Genomic DNA, 18,528 nt, shown 5'->3' with positions numbered 1-18,528 from the left:
TCTACAAACAAGAAGCAAGTGGAGGACATGAGGAGGAGTCTGTCCTGGGAAGGCCCCATAGGATTCTGCTTGTTTACATTATTTAGAATTGACATTCCCTATTGTAGCTTTGCTGCCGTTCTCTATTGTGACTGCTGTCTTTGAGATTACATTCATAACTTCTGACCAAGAAATGAATGGGAACAATTCCTAATTATCTCCAATTAGAAAAACCTAGGAAAGTAATCTGATTAGTCTGTCTTTCTCTGAGTATGCATTTCATAACTATGATTAGATTAAAAAAGGAATTGAAGATCTTTGCTTGAATATTTATTTTTAAATTATAATGCATTATTATTTATATGCATATGTGTTTCCCAGTAACCTTGAAACTCTTTAGAACAGTTGAAGACAACAGTTAATGTAAGTTCACAACAGTCAAGTAGAACTCTAAGGCTAATAGGAATAGAATATTCTGTGATAACTAAGAGTGAGAAGTTAGGGTGAAGAGGAAAGTGGTGAGTTGCTGTGTTAAACATCTGTAGCTGTATTGAGCAAATGAAAACTATGGAGAAGGATATTTAAAGACATGAAATGACCTTTTGCAGTGCTCAGAGACAGATATGTTTGGTGTTGTGAATATGAGCTATAAAGTGTACAAAATGGTGTAAGAGATGTTTCCTGTCTTAGAGGCATTTGGGGAGATAAGGAACATGTTCAGTTCTCTAGCAATATAAAGTTTACCTGACTGATTTTAAATGAATGTGTCCATCAACAGGTATATTATGTTATATTATTATGATTATTATATTTTACATAAGCATAAGCATTCTTCCCTTAAGGAAGAAAATTCATTGGTACGCAAGTGTGTCCAGCCACATAGAAGATAAGGACTTAGATTAGGAAATAATCAATGTACAATAATTGGATCTGAATACAGAATGAAATAAGGCCCATTTCCATGTACAAAACATGGGAAACAGATGATCTTGAATAGACTATTTTTGCAGGAACAACTTATTTATATTGTAAAGTAGATGAAAGAAATGGAAAGTCATCATGCAGCCAGATTGAAGAGAGTCTTCAAGAATAAGGTATATGTATGGCAATGCAGCGGTAATCAGTATTTCTAACAGAACAATGAACAATGAAAGCAATTTAATTAGACTGTAGAGTTCAGGATTGTTAGACATATAGGGAAATAAAAAACTGAAAATGAGAGAGTGGATGAGATTGCTACTATCTGGGTGTGTAATCATGAGAGCACAGAAGAGATGAAGTGCAAAATGAATGGGAAAATAGAGCCACTGGCAGGAGGATATTAATGGAAAACTGATGATGAAGGAAGGGAACAATAAGCACATATTTCTGAGGATTTTATTCTTAGAATCTCTGTGCTATTTTTAAGGAGCCTTTCTAGAATCTCTTCCAATTATTGCAGTATCTTTAGTCAAGCTTAATTGCAAGAAAGGATGAGAAAATTATTGTAGCTTGACATTGCCTCGCTGGATATAATTGGAATTCTGTTACACACTGGAAAAGAAAACATGGATATACATGGATATGGAAAAGGCAATGTTACATTTCTGCAAAAAATATTGCCAGCAGTGTTTATTTTTAATTGATAAGAAACTGAATTTTAAGTTTTCTCTAAAAGAAATATCAAATTCTGGAACTAAAAGTATATGAAGTTTCCAATTCCTATGTAAGAGCCCAAGGAATTGTAATGCTTGAAATATCGTGAAAGTGAAAGTTGCCCAATCATGTCCGACTCTTTGCAACCCCATGGACTCTACAGTCCATGGAATTCTCCAGGCCAGAATACTGGAGTGGGTACCTTTCCCTTCTCTGGGGGATCTTCCCAACCCAGGGATTGAACCCAGGTCTCCCGCATTGCAGGTGGATTCTTTACAAGCTTAGCCACAAGGGAAGGCCAAGAATACTGGAGTGGGTAGCCTATCTCTTCTCCAGTGGATTGTCCCTACCCAAGAATTGAACCGAGGTCTCTTGCATTGCAGGCAGATTCTTTGCCAACTGAGCTCTCAGAGAAGCCCAATATCCTACCTAACATTGAAGCAAAATGATTCTAACCAAGCATATTTATCATGCAATTGCCAGATTACATATATTTCAATGAGAAAATAAATATACATAGGATTTCACATTGGTTTTAATTTTGAACAATTATAGATATGTTAAATTAACATGTTATATGTGTTCCTATATCAATTCACACATTTTGAAATGTTTCAAGGAAAAAAAGTGGGTGTGGGAGAGTTGTCTAGCTATAGCAGTTTATATATAGTCTTTAAATTTAGATAGGCTAAGATAAGAATTATGTAAAAAAAGGATGGAGAATTTTCTCTTAGTTGCAATACAATATATTTCTAAATATGAAATAATGCAAATAACTGATTGTATTTACAATAGCCTGGGACATAAGTAATAAAGATTTGCTAGATATTCACTTCTGCAACAAAGTTTTTGCACTGAAGCATGACCACCAATTAAGGAAAGGACAACCAAAGATTTTATAGTGCTCTTATCTGAGTGACTTTTAATCTTTGCTGTTGCATTTGTAAATCCTCGTGTATGCTTAGTTAGGGCTTATGTATTGCCTTGTTTCATCACTTTTCTGTTTATTGCTGCTACAGTACCCATTTCAATTTAGAATAATGCATCTGCATTTGACATTTGTAAACATTAGAGGCAGAAAGGGATACTTTACCATGGTGCAAGAAGGAATAAATGAAAGTAATGGGGTGGAATTAAGAGAACAGCAAATATCAAGAGAAATCACCAAAGTCATTTTTATTAACCTTAACAGAGAACTTGGAAAGATACAAGGGCAAAAGTATCTTTTAAGACATTAGACCAAAACAAGAACAAAAACATAGAGAAATTTAAAGAGTTTTACTTTAATTATGAAATTAAAGGAATGAACTTTAATCTCTATTCCTTCATCAGAAATATTTCATTGTCATCTAAGAAAGTTTAAGTAACTGAGTTTAAGAGTAGACACACTGTCTCTGTCTCACCCCTCACTGAAAAAAAGAACCTCACAGTGAAAATAAAAAAAGAAATAACACATGATGGCATTATAGCTTAAGCATAGAATAAAGAAATATTTTTTTCATTGTTATGTTTTCTTTGATTCTCAAAAAAAAAAATAGGTTTGTTTCTTCCGTTCAAATCAGGGAAAAATGAGTTTCTATTGTTTCCTTTCATTGAAACTCATTTCCATTTGAAGGAATCTGAAAAACTAGATCAGCATTTCTCAATAGTTACTAGTTTAAATTACAGAATTCTGTTCCTCACTACAGACCCACTGAACCAGTATTTCTGAGGATGATTTTCTATACACTGTCATGTACCCCAGGGAAGTCCAAGTTCAAATTTCTAAAATTTGAAAAGCATTGGGCAGCACAGAAACTTTACCCCGAAAAATTTATAAGAACCAGAGTAAGTTAAATATCCAAGGGTAAAACAAAAGCATGAAAAAGTGATAGTTTATTGATATATTATGTACATGTTGCACATTTACATGTTATTAATTTATACTAAAATTTTAATAGATATTATATATATGTATGTATAGTACACTTCCCTAATCTGTCTGTGGATATACAGAATGAAGTACAAGTGTTTGTATATCAATCCAAATATCATATAAAAGGAATTTATATATATGTCTTGCAAATAAAAATGTTTCCAGTTACTCAAGCATATTTATTTTTCCACTTAATATTCCTTAAGCTTACCAGTCACTTATGTATTATATTCTATTTATATTGCATTTTATTGTAAACTAATTGAAAGCAATATTTATATATGATAAATTTTTATTATATCCCTGAACACTGTGCTTTACATGTAGTATTCCAGGTATGCAAGTTGAAAATGTTACTACCCATGTGTTAGCATATACTAACAGAAGTTTGAAAAGAGATAAACAATATATCCTAGCCTGTGGGTGGGATGATACTTAAATATAGCATACATTTGGTCTTCTTAGAATAAATTTTATCCATTATCATTTTTTCTTAGGTTCTCTGTAATCATCAGCTATGCAAACACAGAAAACACTGAAGGTGAAAATCAAAACTATTTAAAATTAAGCTAAATGTTCTAGTTTACTTTCTGTGAGTAATAGAAATTAGAACAAATATTCTGTCTTGAGGATAAGGGGAAGTGGCTCATGAATAGGTAAACCTAATCAGCAAGCAATCAGATATTAAAAAAGACATTTGTGACAATTACAGCAGAAGTTATCACTTTCACCTTAGAGAAGAAGGTCAGTCCTTAGAAAATAACTACCTCAACCATACAATTTAAATATTAGAAAATTCAAGCCAAGAGCTTTTAAGTGATTAAGCCAGATTAACTCACAGAATTAACTATGGACTTGAGAACAAAATCTAATTCTCTTGAGTTTAACTCTGATGCTTTAAAAAAAAAAATGTGTGCTGCCTTCATAGACCCCACATATGGCAAGGTCAAACAGATAAACAAATAAATAAATTAGGTGCAGCCACAAACACAAGAGTCTCTCTTCCCCCTAACTCCTAGTTGAAGGGCTGTGATATGTTCTCACCAGTGAAGGCTATCCATATTTTTCATTATTCCTCCAGCTACCTGTCATAGCAGCCATGTCCTACCTGAATGAGGCCAATAGAGGTAAGAGTGAGAGAGAGAGAAAGAGCCTGTGTGTGTGTGTGTTTGTGTGTGTGTTTTGGATTTGGAAGTGGGTCTTTCTGCCCAGTTTGCTTTCATAGGATAGAGACTCTACCTTGGACTCTGAACACTGAGAATACTAGCAACTTCATCCATACCCTGGACCTAGGGAGAAGTAGATAAATGTTTCTAAATAGTAGAAGTGAAGTGAAAGTCATGTCCAACTTGGTGACCCCATGGACTGTAGCCTACCAAGTTTCTCTGTCCATGGAATTCTCCAGGCCAGAATACTGGAGTGGGTAGCTGTTCCTTTCTCCAGGGGATCTTCCCAACCCAGGTATCAAACCAAGGTCTCCTGCATTTTAGGCAGATTCTTTACCATCTGAGCCACCAGGGAAGCCACCAGAGAAGTTAACTAACAAATAAACCAGCAAATAACAACAGCAAACCATGCAAGTTGGGGCAGAAATGAAAATTACTACATTGTATTACATAATGTCTAGATTACAACAAAAATTATAAAATACAAACAGAAGCAAAATAATCTGAGCATAGCTGGACAGAAATAGCAAACAACAGAAACTGCCAGTGAGAGTGACAATATGTTGGATTTAAAACAAAGACTTTAGAGTAGCCATTATATATAATGGCTGTGTGTTGTGCTGTGCTCAGTTTCTCAGTTTTGTCCAACTGTTTGCAAACCCATGGACTGTATCCTGCCAGGCTACTCTGTTCATGGGATTTCCCAGGCATGAATATTGGAGTAGGTTACAATTTCCTTCTCCAGGGAAATCTTCTCTATCTAGGGACCTTAACCCAGGTCTCCCGAATTGCAAGCAGACTCTTTATCATCTGAGACACCAGAGAAGTCCCTTGAGAACTTCTTGATAAAGGAAATTGAAGATGACTCAAAGTAGTGGGAAGATATCTCAAGCTCTTGGATTGGAAGAATTAATATTAGTAAAATTTTCATACTACCTAAAGAGATCTACAGATTTAATATGATCCTTATCACATTACCCATACCACTTTTCACAGAATTAGCACAAATAATCCTAAAATTTACATGGAATGTAAAAGACACAGAATTGCCAAAGCTATTCTGAGGAAAAAGAACAAATCTGGAGGCATAACCCTCCCAGACTTCAGACAATACCACATAGCTAGTGGTGGGTGGATGAACCTAGAACCTATTATACAGAGTGAAGTGAGTCAGAAAGAGGAAGATAAATACCGTATTCTAACGTATATATACAGAATCTAGAAAAATGGCATGGAAGAATTTATTTACAGGGCAACAATGGAGAAACAGACATAGAGAATAGACATATGGACATGGGGAGAGGGTAGGAGAGGGTGAGATGCATGGAAAGACAACATGGAAGATTATATTACCATATGTAAAATAGATAGCTAAAGGGAATTTGCTGTATGGCTCAGGAAACTCGAACAAGTCCTCTGTGTCAACCTAGAGGTGTGGGATGGGGAGGCAGATGGGAGGGAGGTTCAAAACAGAGGGGATATATGTGCACCTATAGCTGATTCATGTTGAGGTTTGACAGAAAACAGCAAAATTCTGTAAAGCAATTATCCTTCAATAAAAAATAAATTAATTAAAAATAAAAATAAAGAGAACTCCATCTACTCAATACTCTGTAATAGCCTGTGTGGGAAAAGAATCTTGAAAAGAGTCTATATATGTGTTTGTGTAACAGATTCTCTTTGCTGTACACCTGAAACTAATGCAACACTGTAAATCAGTTATATGCTCCAATAAAAACTTTAAAAAAAAAATGTAAAAAACTGCCAGAAGATCAGAATAGACATTTCTCCAAAGAAGATATACAGATGGCCAACAGACATATGAAAAGATTTTCACCCTCACTAATTATTACAGAAATGCAAATCAAAACTACCATGAGTTGTCACTTCATGTTAGGCATAATGACCACCATCAAATGTCTACAAATAATAAATACTGTAGAGGGTATGGAGAAATTTACCCTCCTAAATTATCGGTGGGAATGTAAATTGGTGCAGCCACTGCAAAAAACAGTATGAGGGTTCCTTAAAAACAGCTAAAAATAGGGTGGCCATGTGATCTAGGAATCCTACTCCTGGACATATATCTGGAGAAAAATCTAATTTAAAAAGATACATGCGCCCCAGTGTTCATATCAGCACTATGAACAACAGCCAAGACATGGAAACAGCCTAAGTGTCTGACACATGAATGGGTAAAGAAGATGTGGTACACATAGACAATGAAATACTACTTAACCATGAAATAGGATGAAATACTGCCATTTGCAGCAACATAGATGGATCTAGAGCATATCATACTAAGTGAAGTAAGTCATAAATTGGCAAGTATCATGCTGTATCACTTATATGTGGAAACTAAAATATGATACAAATAAATTTATCTACAAAAGAGAAGCAAACTAACAGTTATAGAAAACAAACTTATAGTTACCAAACTGGAACGGAGGAGAAGGGATAAATTAGGAGTTTGGGATTAACAGGTACAAACTACTATATAAAAAATATATAAACAACCAGGCCCTACTGTATAGCACAGAGAACTGTACTGAATATTGTGTAATAAACCATAATGGAAAAAACATAAAGAATATATATATATACATACACACATATATACATATATATAATGTATATATATAATATACATTATACATATATATATCTAAATTGAATCACTTTCTGTACAACAGAAACTAACTCAACATTGTAAATCAACTATACTTAAATAAATAATAAATATAAGAATAAAGGAAGATATGATAATGTCTTATTAAATAGAGAATACAGATAAGGAGATAGAAATTATAAAAATGGAATGAATGAAAATTTAATAAATGAAATTAGAAATTCACTAGATCGATTCAACAGTAGTTTTTAAACAGCAGGGAAAATATCAGCTAACATAAAGATACTTTAGTAGAGATTATGCAATTTGAAGAACAAAGAGAAAGAATTATGAAGAATAAACAGGGGCTTCCCTGGAGGTTCAGTGGTAAAGAATCCGCCTGCCAATGCAAGAGACACAAGTTCGATGCATGGGCTGGGAATATCTCATATGCCAGGGAGCAACTAAACTTGTGCATAAGAACTCTTGAGCCTGTGCTCTGGAGCTCAGGAACCACAACTACTGAGGCCTGAACCCTAGACCCTGTGCCCAGCAATAAGAGAAGCCTGTGCACCACAACTAGAGAGTAGCTCCCACTCACCGCAACTAAAGAAGAGCCCGTGCAGCAACAAAGACTCAGCACAGCCAATAAATAAATAAATAAAATTACATAAAAAAAAGAATAAACAGTCTCAGAGAAATGCTGAGTACCTTAAAGACAACAGTGTATGTAATGGGAATGGCAGAAGGAGAAGAGTGAAAAATATGTGATGAGTATCTTAAAACTTCATGAAAATGTTGTAGACACATTTAAGAAGCTTACCAATATCTAAGTAGGATAAACACAAAACAATTCACAAACAGACTTATCACAGTACAAATGCCAAATACCAAAAACAAGGAGAAATTTGGAAGACGGCAAGAGAAAAATGACTGCTTCTGTGCTGTGTGCTAAGTCACTTCAGTTGTGTCTGACTCTTTGCAACCCCATGGACTGTAGCCCACCTGGCTCCTCTGTCCATGGGATTCTTCAGGTATGAATACTGGAGTGGGTTGTCCTTTCCTACTCTAGGGAATCTTCCCGACCCAGGAACTGAACCCAGGTCTCCTATGCCTCCAACATTGGCAGGCAGGTTCTTTACCACTAGGACCACCTGGGAAGCAGTCAAAACACAATCAAGGCTAGATGGTAGCAGGGTAACATACTCAAACCGTGAAAATAGAAAAAAAAAAATTCAATAATAATTCACAAATAGTTCAATATCCCCCGAAAAGGCACCTTAGCAAAGATGAAACAAAGACAGTATAAGAAAAGCAAAAACTGTGAATTTGCAGTAATTAGTAAACCCACTTTTATAAAGTATGCCAGAGGAAGCTTTTCAGGCTTTCTGTAAATGATTCCAGACAGTCAGTCAAACTCCTACAAAAAAGCAAAAAGCACCAGTAAAGACAACTATGCAATTATGAAAGACAGTGTAAATGTATATCTCATCTCCTTTCTTCTCTTAGCTGATTTAAAAACCAATTACATTAAATAATATGTACATAATATTGCTGAGCATATAGCATATAAAAACATATATTTTTCAATACTAGCACAAAAGAGGCAGATGAAACCAAGGCAGTATTGGGCTAAGTAAATTACTCCAGATTGTAACTGAAACCCACTGGAAAAAATGAAGGGAAACAAAATTAGCAAATAGACAGTTAATATTACAAAAGCTATAAATATGTACTTTCCATTCTTTTACTATATTTTTCAAAATACGTAAAATTGCACAAATTTTACGGATAATAATTATAAAATATACACTGAGTGTGTTATATATATAGGTGAAATATGTACATTAATACTCCCATTTCATATCACATTGGAATAAATCTGAAACAGATTCTGTTATGGTTTGTGTGGTAACCCTAGGGAAATCATTAACTCAAAACTAAATAATGGAAAATGATAGAAGAATTTAAAATGTCAAATTAGAAAATAACCTCTTATTGCAAGTAAAGCAGTAAAAGGGAGAGTTATAAACACACAAAGAGACAGAAAAGATGAGGTAAAATGATAGACAAATTAAATTGTATTAATAATAACTTTAAAAGTAAATTGACAAAACAATTCTATCAAAACGGAGAGATCGAAAGATTTTAAAAAATAGTGCTATGCATATGGTATCTCCTTGAAACACACTTTAGATTCAAAGACACAAATAGATGGAATAATAAAATAGAAAAAAAGATATATAACATGCAAACATAATTTAAAATTGAAGAATTGCAATTTTGTTTAAGATGCAGTATGTTTATATGAGAATTTTTTTGAAAAGCTTAAAGGTAGCAACAACCCAAATATCTATCAACTGATGAACAGATAAACAAAATGTGATATGTAGATATACAGTAATATTATTCAGTCATTGAAAATGATGACTTTCTGGTATACACTACAGTACAACATGGAGGAAACTTGAAAACATCCTGTTAAGTGAAAAGTTACAAAAGATATTTTATATGATTCAATTTATATTAAATGTCTGAAATAAACCTCTATAGAATCAGAAAGGAGATTAATATTTGCTTAAGACTTTGAGGCTTAGGGTAATTTTCCAGTGATAGTTAAGTGGTACATATTTTCTTTTAGAGGTGATGAAAATATCCTAAAATATGCTGGGCTAATTGTTACCCAACTCTTGAATATCTATACAAATGTTGAATTGTACAATTAAATGGGTGAATTGTTGAAAACGATTGACTTGTGCACTTTAAATTGGGTAGGTTGTATGGATACCTCAACAAAGCTGTTACCAAGAGAAAGAAAAAAAAAAAAACACCTTCCAACAAATGAAAGATGGTCAATATGTGAATCATTTGGAAGAAAATAAACAGGAAAGAGTTGTTCCTGCTTTTGAATTTGTAAAGGTGGCATATTTAGGGATTTAAGTTTAATATTTGATTTTGAATTTATGCTTAAAATTGTGTCAACTTTAAAAGGCCTGTTAGGAATTCATATTGCCAGTGCAAACTTGTTTTTCTCCTCTTTTTGTTTTCCTTGTTTTCTGTGACATCTGGCTTATATAAGGCCAAAATGATTTAATGAAGAAGTAAATATTTTATTTACACTAAAGATGTGTTTATAAATTCCTTTCTTATGTAAATAGCCATATTCTAGATAAGCACAAGGATTTTATGATCTCTATTCTCTAATTCAGCCTCCAGCTATCTCAAATGGGTATAAATAATTATATTATAACTGCTTCAAAAAGGCTGATTTCATGGACCCCTTCAGCAAACATTTTCGCATAGTCTAGCAACAATTTCATCACTGACTCAATGGAGATGAGTTTGAGTAAACTCCAGTAGTTGGCGATGGACAGGGAGGCCTGGCATGCTACAGTCCATGGGGCCGCAAAGAGTTGGACATGACTGACTGACTGAACTGAGCAACAGTTTGCAATTTAATGTAAATTAGGTTCAAACTGATTAACATACTTGTATAGTTCCATGAATATGGTTTTATTACAAATAGTCAAGTTTCAAAATGTTGATACAATTTTGTTAATACAAAATGTGATAATAATAAAAACATATTTTAACAAAAGTACTTCTGCTACATGAAGCTCTTAAAATAAAAAAGGGTTATTACTTAGAGTGGCATCATTGAAGAATTAGGCTTTTCTTGTTATGCACTGTAATTTTTGTCTACTATGCTTGTTAGTGATAAGTAATTTGATCTCCAATAAGAACAAGAAGCTTTGGATAACATTTCTACTTCCCAAAAAAATCTCTTTTACTGCTTCACTCAAATCTTGACATTAGTCTCTCAATAATCATTGGTTGAATAACATTAGTCTCTCAATAAACATTGGTTGAATAAAAAAATAAATGGCTACAAATGTGATAAATCTTAAATACTTGTTATACATATTAGGTCAAGATTAAAATAAGAAAAAAAAAATGAAAAAACCTTGCTAAAGTAAATCAGAGTGTAGATTTTGAGGCCTAAAAGTAAGTCAGTAGGAATGAAGACTGAGAAGTGAAGGAATAGTAGAAAGAAAAAAAGCTAAAGAGCAGACAAAAATGAACCTACCTATAACTATAGTAATACCCATGCATGTCAATTTGAGGAATATATTATAGAAATATTCAAGAAATAAGAAGTCAAGAAAGGAAAGGAAACTGTAGAGATGTTAAAATCAGATTAAGTATTTTTACGTTATTTACAGTGAAAAACCAACCCTTTAATGTGTTTACATATATTTAAAATAACTGAGATGTATGATAATTAATTATCCATGGTTATTAAACATTCTTAAAATAGAGAAAAATATTAGTAAGAAGTTAATATATAGCATAGAAATAGAAGCCCTTCAATTATCTCTTTACAATCTTAGCATTGAAGTGAATACACTTATTACGTTATATTGATAGAATGTTAAAAATAAAAGGGAATCCAAGAGAAAATTAAAAACAGCAAAGCAAAACAGTAATACTCTTCTTAAATTTAAACGTAAAGTGAAATGTGTAATTGAAATGTCAGAGATATTTTCGAAAAAATGCTTGTAGTTGACTTCAAGGAAAATCTTTAAAGTATTTAAAGTTATACGTTTAAAGTTTCACATTCTATAAGACAATGAAATTAGGTATTAATAAAAAATTATTGCATGTTATATACTTAGAAATTAAGAAATACATGTTTGCTGCTGTTGCTGCTGCTGCTGCTAAGTCGCTTCAGTCGTGTCCGACTCTGTGCGACCCCATAGATGGCAGCCCACCAGGCTCCCCCGTCCCTGGGATTCTCCAGGCAAGAATACTGGAGTGGGTTGCCATTTCCTTCTCCAGTGCATGAAAGGGAAAAGTGAAAGAGAAGCCGCTCAGTCGTGTCTGACTCTTGGCGACCCCATGGACTGCAGCCTACCAGGCTCCTCCGTCCATGGGATTTTCCAGGCAAGAGTACTGGAGTGGGTTGCCATTGCCTTCTCCGAATACATGTTTAGATAATCCTTTTGTCACAGGAGAAATTCAAAGTGAAATCATATTCTCTCCACAAACCAATGAAAAAACGAAACATTTCAATGAAAGCCTATGGAAAATTTTGCTCAGAGGAAAAAATTTAGCTTTCAGTGACTTTATTATTTAAGAGAAAAGAAAAGAAACTATACTTTAAAAATGTTAGAAAAATAACAAGTTAAACTTGAAGCTTTCTAGAAATGTAAATTACTAAATCTAAAAGCTGACAAAATGAAATGTTAAAAAACCTAATATATAGAAATGATAAGAGAATCCCAAACTAGTTTATTTAAAAATAAATAAATAATAGCTTATTGTATATTTGTTTAAGTAAACCATAAATAAAATATAGATAGATTGCAGATATCAAAGATACAAAGGAGAGGAAGCTAACTAAATTAGGTTAACCTAGAAATAAGTAAAAAAGATATAACCGTGGGTGTAGAAACAAAAAAATATTATTTTGTTAATAAAAACAAAAATTCAATTACATAGCAAAATGAGTACAATGTTAAAGGATATTGATTGTTTTCTGGAAAAATTCAGTGACTAAAATTTATAATCAAAGATGTAATTTGGATATTAGTTTTAATGTCATCTTGGTTATAATCTTCATTTTGTTAACTATTAACTTCTGAATCAATGATTTTGGGGAGTCATTTATTACTTTTTAAAATGTTTGTTGGAGTTTTAGTTACTTTACAATGTGTTAGTTTCTGCTGTGCAGCAAAGTGAATCAGTTATATCTGTACATGTATCCCCTCATTTTTTAGATTTCCTTCCCATTTAGTTCACCACAGAGCATTGGAAGTAATTTATTAATGCATACTTTATAGGATTTTTCCAAAGATCTGTAAGATCTCATTAGAGAAGGGTATAACCAGGTGTTTAAGAGACTGGACTTTGAAGCCTGACTTATTTCAGACCTCAGCAGCAAGTGGTCAAAAGACACAAGAGTAGATGAGTTTAGATCACTTCAGTTTGGGAAAGCCACCATCTCTGAAGTTATTTCACCTTTCACACCTTTCTACTCTGGTAACTTAATCTGGTTCCTTGTGAACTAATCTGGATTTATATTTATTTTGGAGCCAAACAATAGGTAAAATCTAAATTCCTTGAATTACTGTTTTACAAAAAATATGACTTATAGTCAAAGTCTCTTCACTTCCTGAAATTAGGTTAAAGGCCATAGAACCAGATGTCCATGAGATCAGGAAATCTGCCTGTTCAGAAATACATATAAGCTACTTTGAAGGGGCATTGAGATGCTTTATTAGCTGTTCATATATGGGTACACAAATTAACAACATGAAAAATTCCTTTTGTCTTACTGCCTGCTACATCTTTAAAAGAAACTGGTAAATTCAAGTATGGGGAATTAATAGCTTCATAACTAAATAAACTTTTCACATATAATGTATGCCAGGAAATTGAAAAATAAAAGAGAATCACAAATACCAACCACAACAATACATTGTATGACAGATCACTCAGAGGAAAATGTATATAAATGTCATGTTTCAGAAGGGTAGCTCAAGATATATGAAATGTCTAACTAAGTAGAAAATAAGGAAAATGAGCGTCTAAATGGAGAAACAAAACCAAATTGCCTAATGATTACTCCAATAGAAGAAAGTTAGCTTGGATTGGTTTAACTAGCAAAATATTACCTACAATTGGCAATTTTTTACACTAAGTATTATCAATAATCATGCCCAGAAAGAATGTACTTTATGTTACCACATTTGGATTTCCAGGTCTATGTAATGTATTACGGAGATAAATGAGCTGCACAGGTAGATAGTACCATAAACGTGGTCCTTTAACTTAGTGGGAATGCTGGAAAAGCTTGATAGAAAAGTGAGATTTTCTCTAAGACTTAGACTGTAAAATCTAATAATTGAAATAATATATCTGATAAGATATATGTCAAAAGAGACAAACAGAGTTCTCGGGTCAGCAAAGTTTGACTAGAATATGAATGAGTGAATTTATCCATCCAAGAAATAAATGTTTGATGAAGTTTTAAAGTCATGGGAGACAAAATAGGAAACGTGAGACAAAGAAGTTGGGGCAGTGTCTATCTGTATACTAGACAAGATACACAGGAACACTGAACTCATCAGAACTTGAATATTTATGGTTCATCACTAGGGAAGAAATTATGTTAATTTAAAACTGACAGTCCCCTCAGTAATACCTACATTTCTATTGTGTGGTTATTGATTAGACTGTCAGAATTTGTAGTCATTTAATATTTGGACCATGTAATCTCTCTTGTTCTACTGCCATCCAAGGAATAGTAACAATTTGTTAGTAACAATTTTATAGGCATAGCATGATTCCCTGAATACTAACTAGGTACCAGGTACCAGTATCAACATTTCACGTGTATTACTTCAGTTTGTTCTTGCAGTCATCCTGATGGGATTCTATTACTGTCCTTTTTTTGTTGAGAGGGAAATTAAGACAAAGAGTGATTGCACTGCTGAAGAATGAGAATCTTCCTGAAGTTTAAAAGGAAACCTTTATTACACAAGGCTGTGTAGTTTTAACTTCTGCCATCTACTGCCTGTTTGTTTTAAGTAGATCTGACTCATGAAGAAAAATTCAAAAATAATATACACTTTTGATTTTTTTTCATTCTAAAGTGATTTCTTCTAATTAGTTAATAAAGTAAGTTTTGCTTATACTTTGCTACCTTCTACAGTTACACGAGAAATAATAGTCATTTTGGCAGTTATATTTTCACTGTACACTAATATGTGACTAACTCGAGGTCAATATCAAAATAGGAATATAGAGCGAAAGTTGTTGATATGAGAAAATAATAACAATTATTGGTGAATGAGAAAAGGAATAATAGAAAAGAGTGATGCTATGATAATATTTTGTATATCAATTTAACATAAATAACTTTCATGTGTATGTGTTCAGAGAGTTAGAATATGTATGACATTTTTTGATCCTGGAAAAAATCAGTGACTAATCAGTAAACTATTAATCTGAGTTTATAAATAACTCAGAGATATTACATATAAATTGAGGATGATAGAGTATAGCATATTAAAGATTTACAATTATGCTCTGGAAAAAGTTTGAGACAGTAAGAAAAAGCATTATCTTAAAATTAAATAATGATTGACAAGAAATTTATAGATAGGTGAAAATGAAATATATATTACATATAAGGTATATATTTTATACTGATTTTTAAAATGCAATATATAAGATTCATAAAGTACTGTAAGCTAAATCACCTATGAAATCAAGTCAAAATTTTAAAACATGATCATTAGCCTTCAAAGGAAGCAACATGCAAATTTATAACCTTTCACACTTTGAATTTCTTCCAGATAATTAAGTAGAATTAGATGTAGAACATTTCACAGGGAAGTTATAAAGTTCATGAAAATCAAAATAAAAAAGTGAAATGGACTTAGCAAAATTCAGGCAAAAATTTAGTTGATGAATCTGGAAAATTTTCAAATAAGAACAGAGAAGAGAAATTCATGCCAACTAATTTCCAGAACAAATTAAGAGTACAGGCACAAGATGAATCTTATAATGGTTGGCAAGAGTACAGCAATTATATAACTGCAGAAGGTGCTGTAAATCAAATCAACCTAAAAATGCTGGCAATGGCCAAATTTTGGAATGAACAGCAATAGCCACATAAAAAGCAGGACAAACACAGACATCAACAAGTTGGAACATGATTTATTTTTCTCTTAATAGTATTAACCATCATTATAAATCACTCTTTTGGAAGAATATATAAAGAGTATCTTATCATTTATAAAGCATTCACACCTAGTATAATTTAAAAACAAACATAAAACCAATGTATGAACAGTTTCACACTTTATTTTTATAACTGATTCTCAATCAGTAGCCTTAGAACAAGTGATGAAAACCAAAGCTTTTTATGGCCTCCAAATCATTGCCTAACCCTTCTAAAAACTGCAACTTGATTTCTCTCTTCTTCTTGTCTCCCATGCTCCCCAGTACAAAGGTTTGTGCCAGAGACTTTAGAAAGATGGCCAGTCTGTTACTTGGTTTTGAATGAAATCACTGTTAACAGATGTACTGAGGGTGAAGGAAAACTGAACAATCTGAACAATGTGAATGGATTTATACATTAAATGTTAATTTCTCAATATTGAGCATCATAGAACACAACCACCAAAACTTAGAGAAGTAATAAAAATTGACATTTTTTATACCTTTCAACCTTTGAATATGTTTTAAAGTATATACCTGTATTACATCTAAAAACTTAAAGCTATCATATTAAACTTGTGCTTACACTATAGATGTATTTCAGTTCATAACACTGTTTATGAAAATTTTACTGTTAAAAATACCAAAGATAATTATTGGCATTTATGTTCCAGAGATTTTCTTTGAAAAGATTTATGTATTTGTTATTTGACTTAATCCTAGCTTTTAAAGTACCTATAATTACATTTATTTCAAACATTTTTTTGTGTGTCATGTACATTTCAAAACATTTGCAAGAACTGTCTGTGGCTATCCTAACTTTACAGGTTGAGCCTCTTTTATGGACTTAATAGGATCTGTGAACTCTGGGACTTCCCAGGTGGCTCAGTGGTAAAGAATCTACCTGCCAATGCAGGAGACACAGGAGATGGGTTTTATCCCTGGTTTGGGAAGATCCCTTGCAGAAAGAAATGGTGACCCACTTCAGTATTCTTACCTGGGAAATCCTATGGACAGTGAACTCTATGAAATATTGTACAATTTCTTTTTAGTTGTGTTTTTTTTTCCCTCTCTTTGGAAACTGACCTAACTTATATTCAATTGCTAAAGGTTTTCACAATGTAAATCAGGTAAAAACAAGTACTCTGAAGTTACAGGTTTAAAGACATTCACCTTGTTTCACCGTTGGTCTTATTTATTTATTTGTTAGGAGAGCAGATTATTAGTAGCCCATATTTATATGCAGATTCATATTTTAAAGCTCTCTGGCACAATTTTAAGTATGAATTTTGGGTATGAATGTGAAAACTGTCCAAAATTGCTTAAATCAACTCATTATAACCATGTATTAAAGAATAAATGTTAACCACTGATTTATTTAGAGCAATTCAATATAAAAAAGATACTGAAGGTTTTTATTAATGATGGTGGCCTTACACCTCAAATGCAGTATTTTATTATAAAGAATATACTTTTACAGTGTTGGTAACTAATATCAGCAGTTTAACCAAATATTATTTTTCAAAAACATCTTGGTATACAGAAGGAAGTCGATAAATACCTAAAACCTTCCAAATTCTAGCTCTCTGATTAAAGAAAAAATAGTTTTCTGGAAAATACTCCAGAATTCTGTGCTATTGCCATTTTCCTACTTTAAATTAACCTACCCCCAAGTTTTCTGTGAAGCCATTTAAAAGGGGGAAATAAAAGCATCTCCAGATCTATTTTGCTATCTCTTTGCTCACAGAATAGTAGAAAGTAACAGACATCCAGAAAGAGGTCCACATATCCATGGGTTTTTAGTATATGATAAATTGGGCTTAATGTTCCAGATAGGAGAGACTGTGTTGCTGTTACTAACCTCCAAACTTCAGTGGTTTGTCTCTTGCTTGTACTACATGGCTAGCTTGGATTGGTAGAATTCTGTTATGCCTCCTTACTCAGATGTCTAGGTAGATGGGGAGGCTTGACTAGCTTGGAACTGAAATTTGAAACATGTAGTATTGGAAGTCTGAATGAAATGAGAAAGGAGAGATGGGTGAGTTATACAAGCTTTCAGCTACCTCCTACTGAGAAGTGATAATATAACTATTTATTGCTTTTTGGACACAAAGATACATATGGCTCTAGCCAAATAGCAAAGCTGACAGAAATATATAGGGAAACATTTGGATCATCTAGTGAGTGTCAACTGTCTCTGCCAGAGGTAACATCTACAAACATTGAAGATGGAGGGAAAACTGACTAAATATTATTGGGAAAATGGACTAGTGATTGGGAGAAAAATGTTGGATGTAGAACTCAAACTATATACAGCAGGATTAGTGAAGTGTTCGTTGCTCAGTCGTGCCGGACTCTTTGCGACCCCACGGACTGCAGCCCACCAGGCTCCTGTGTCCGTGGGATTTTCCAGGCAAGGATACTAGAGTGGTTTGCCATTTCCTTCTCCAGGGGATCTTCCCAACCCAGGGATCAAACCCCGGTCTCCTGTACTG

This window comes from Giraffa tippelskirchi, chromosome 1 (genome assembly GCF_054371585.1).
Source record: "Giraffa tippelskirchi isolate mGirTip1 chromosome 1, T2T-mGirTip1v1.2.pri, whole genome shotgun sequence".
Classification (NCBI taxonomy): domain Eukaryota; kingdom Metazoa; phylum Chordata; class Mammalia; order Artiodactyla; family Giraffidae; genus Giraffa; species Giraffa tippelskirchi.
Note: the sequence above shows the minus strand (reverse complement) of the source record.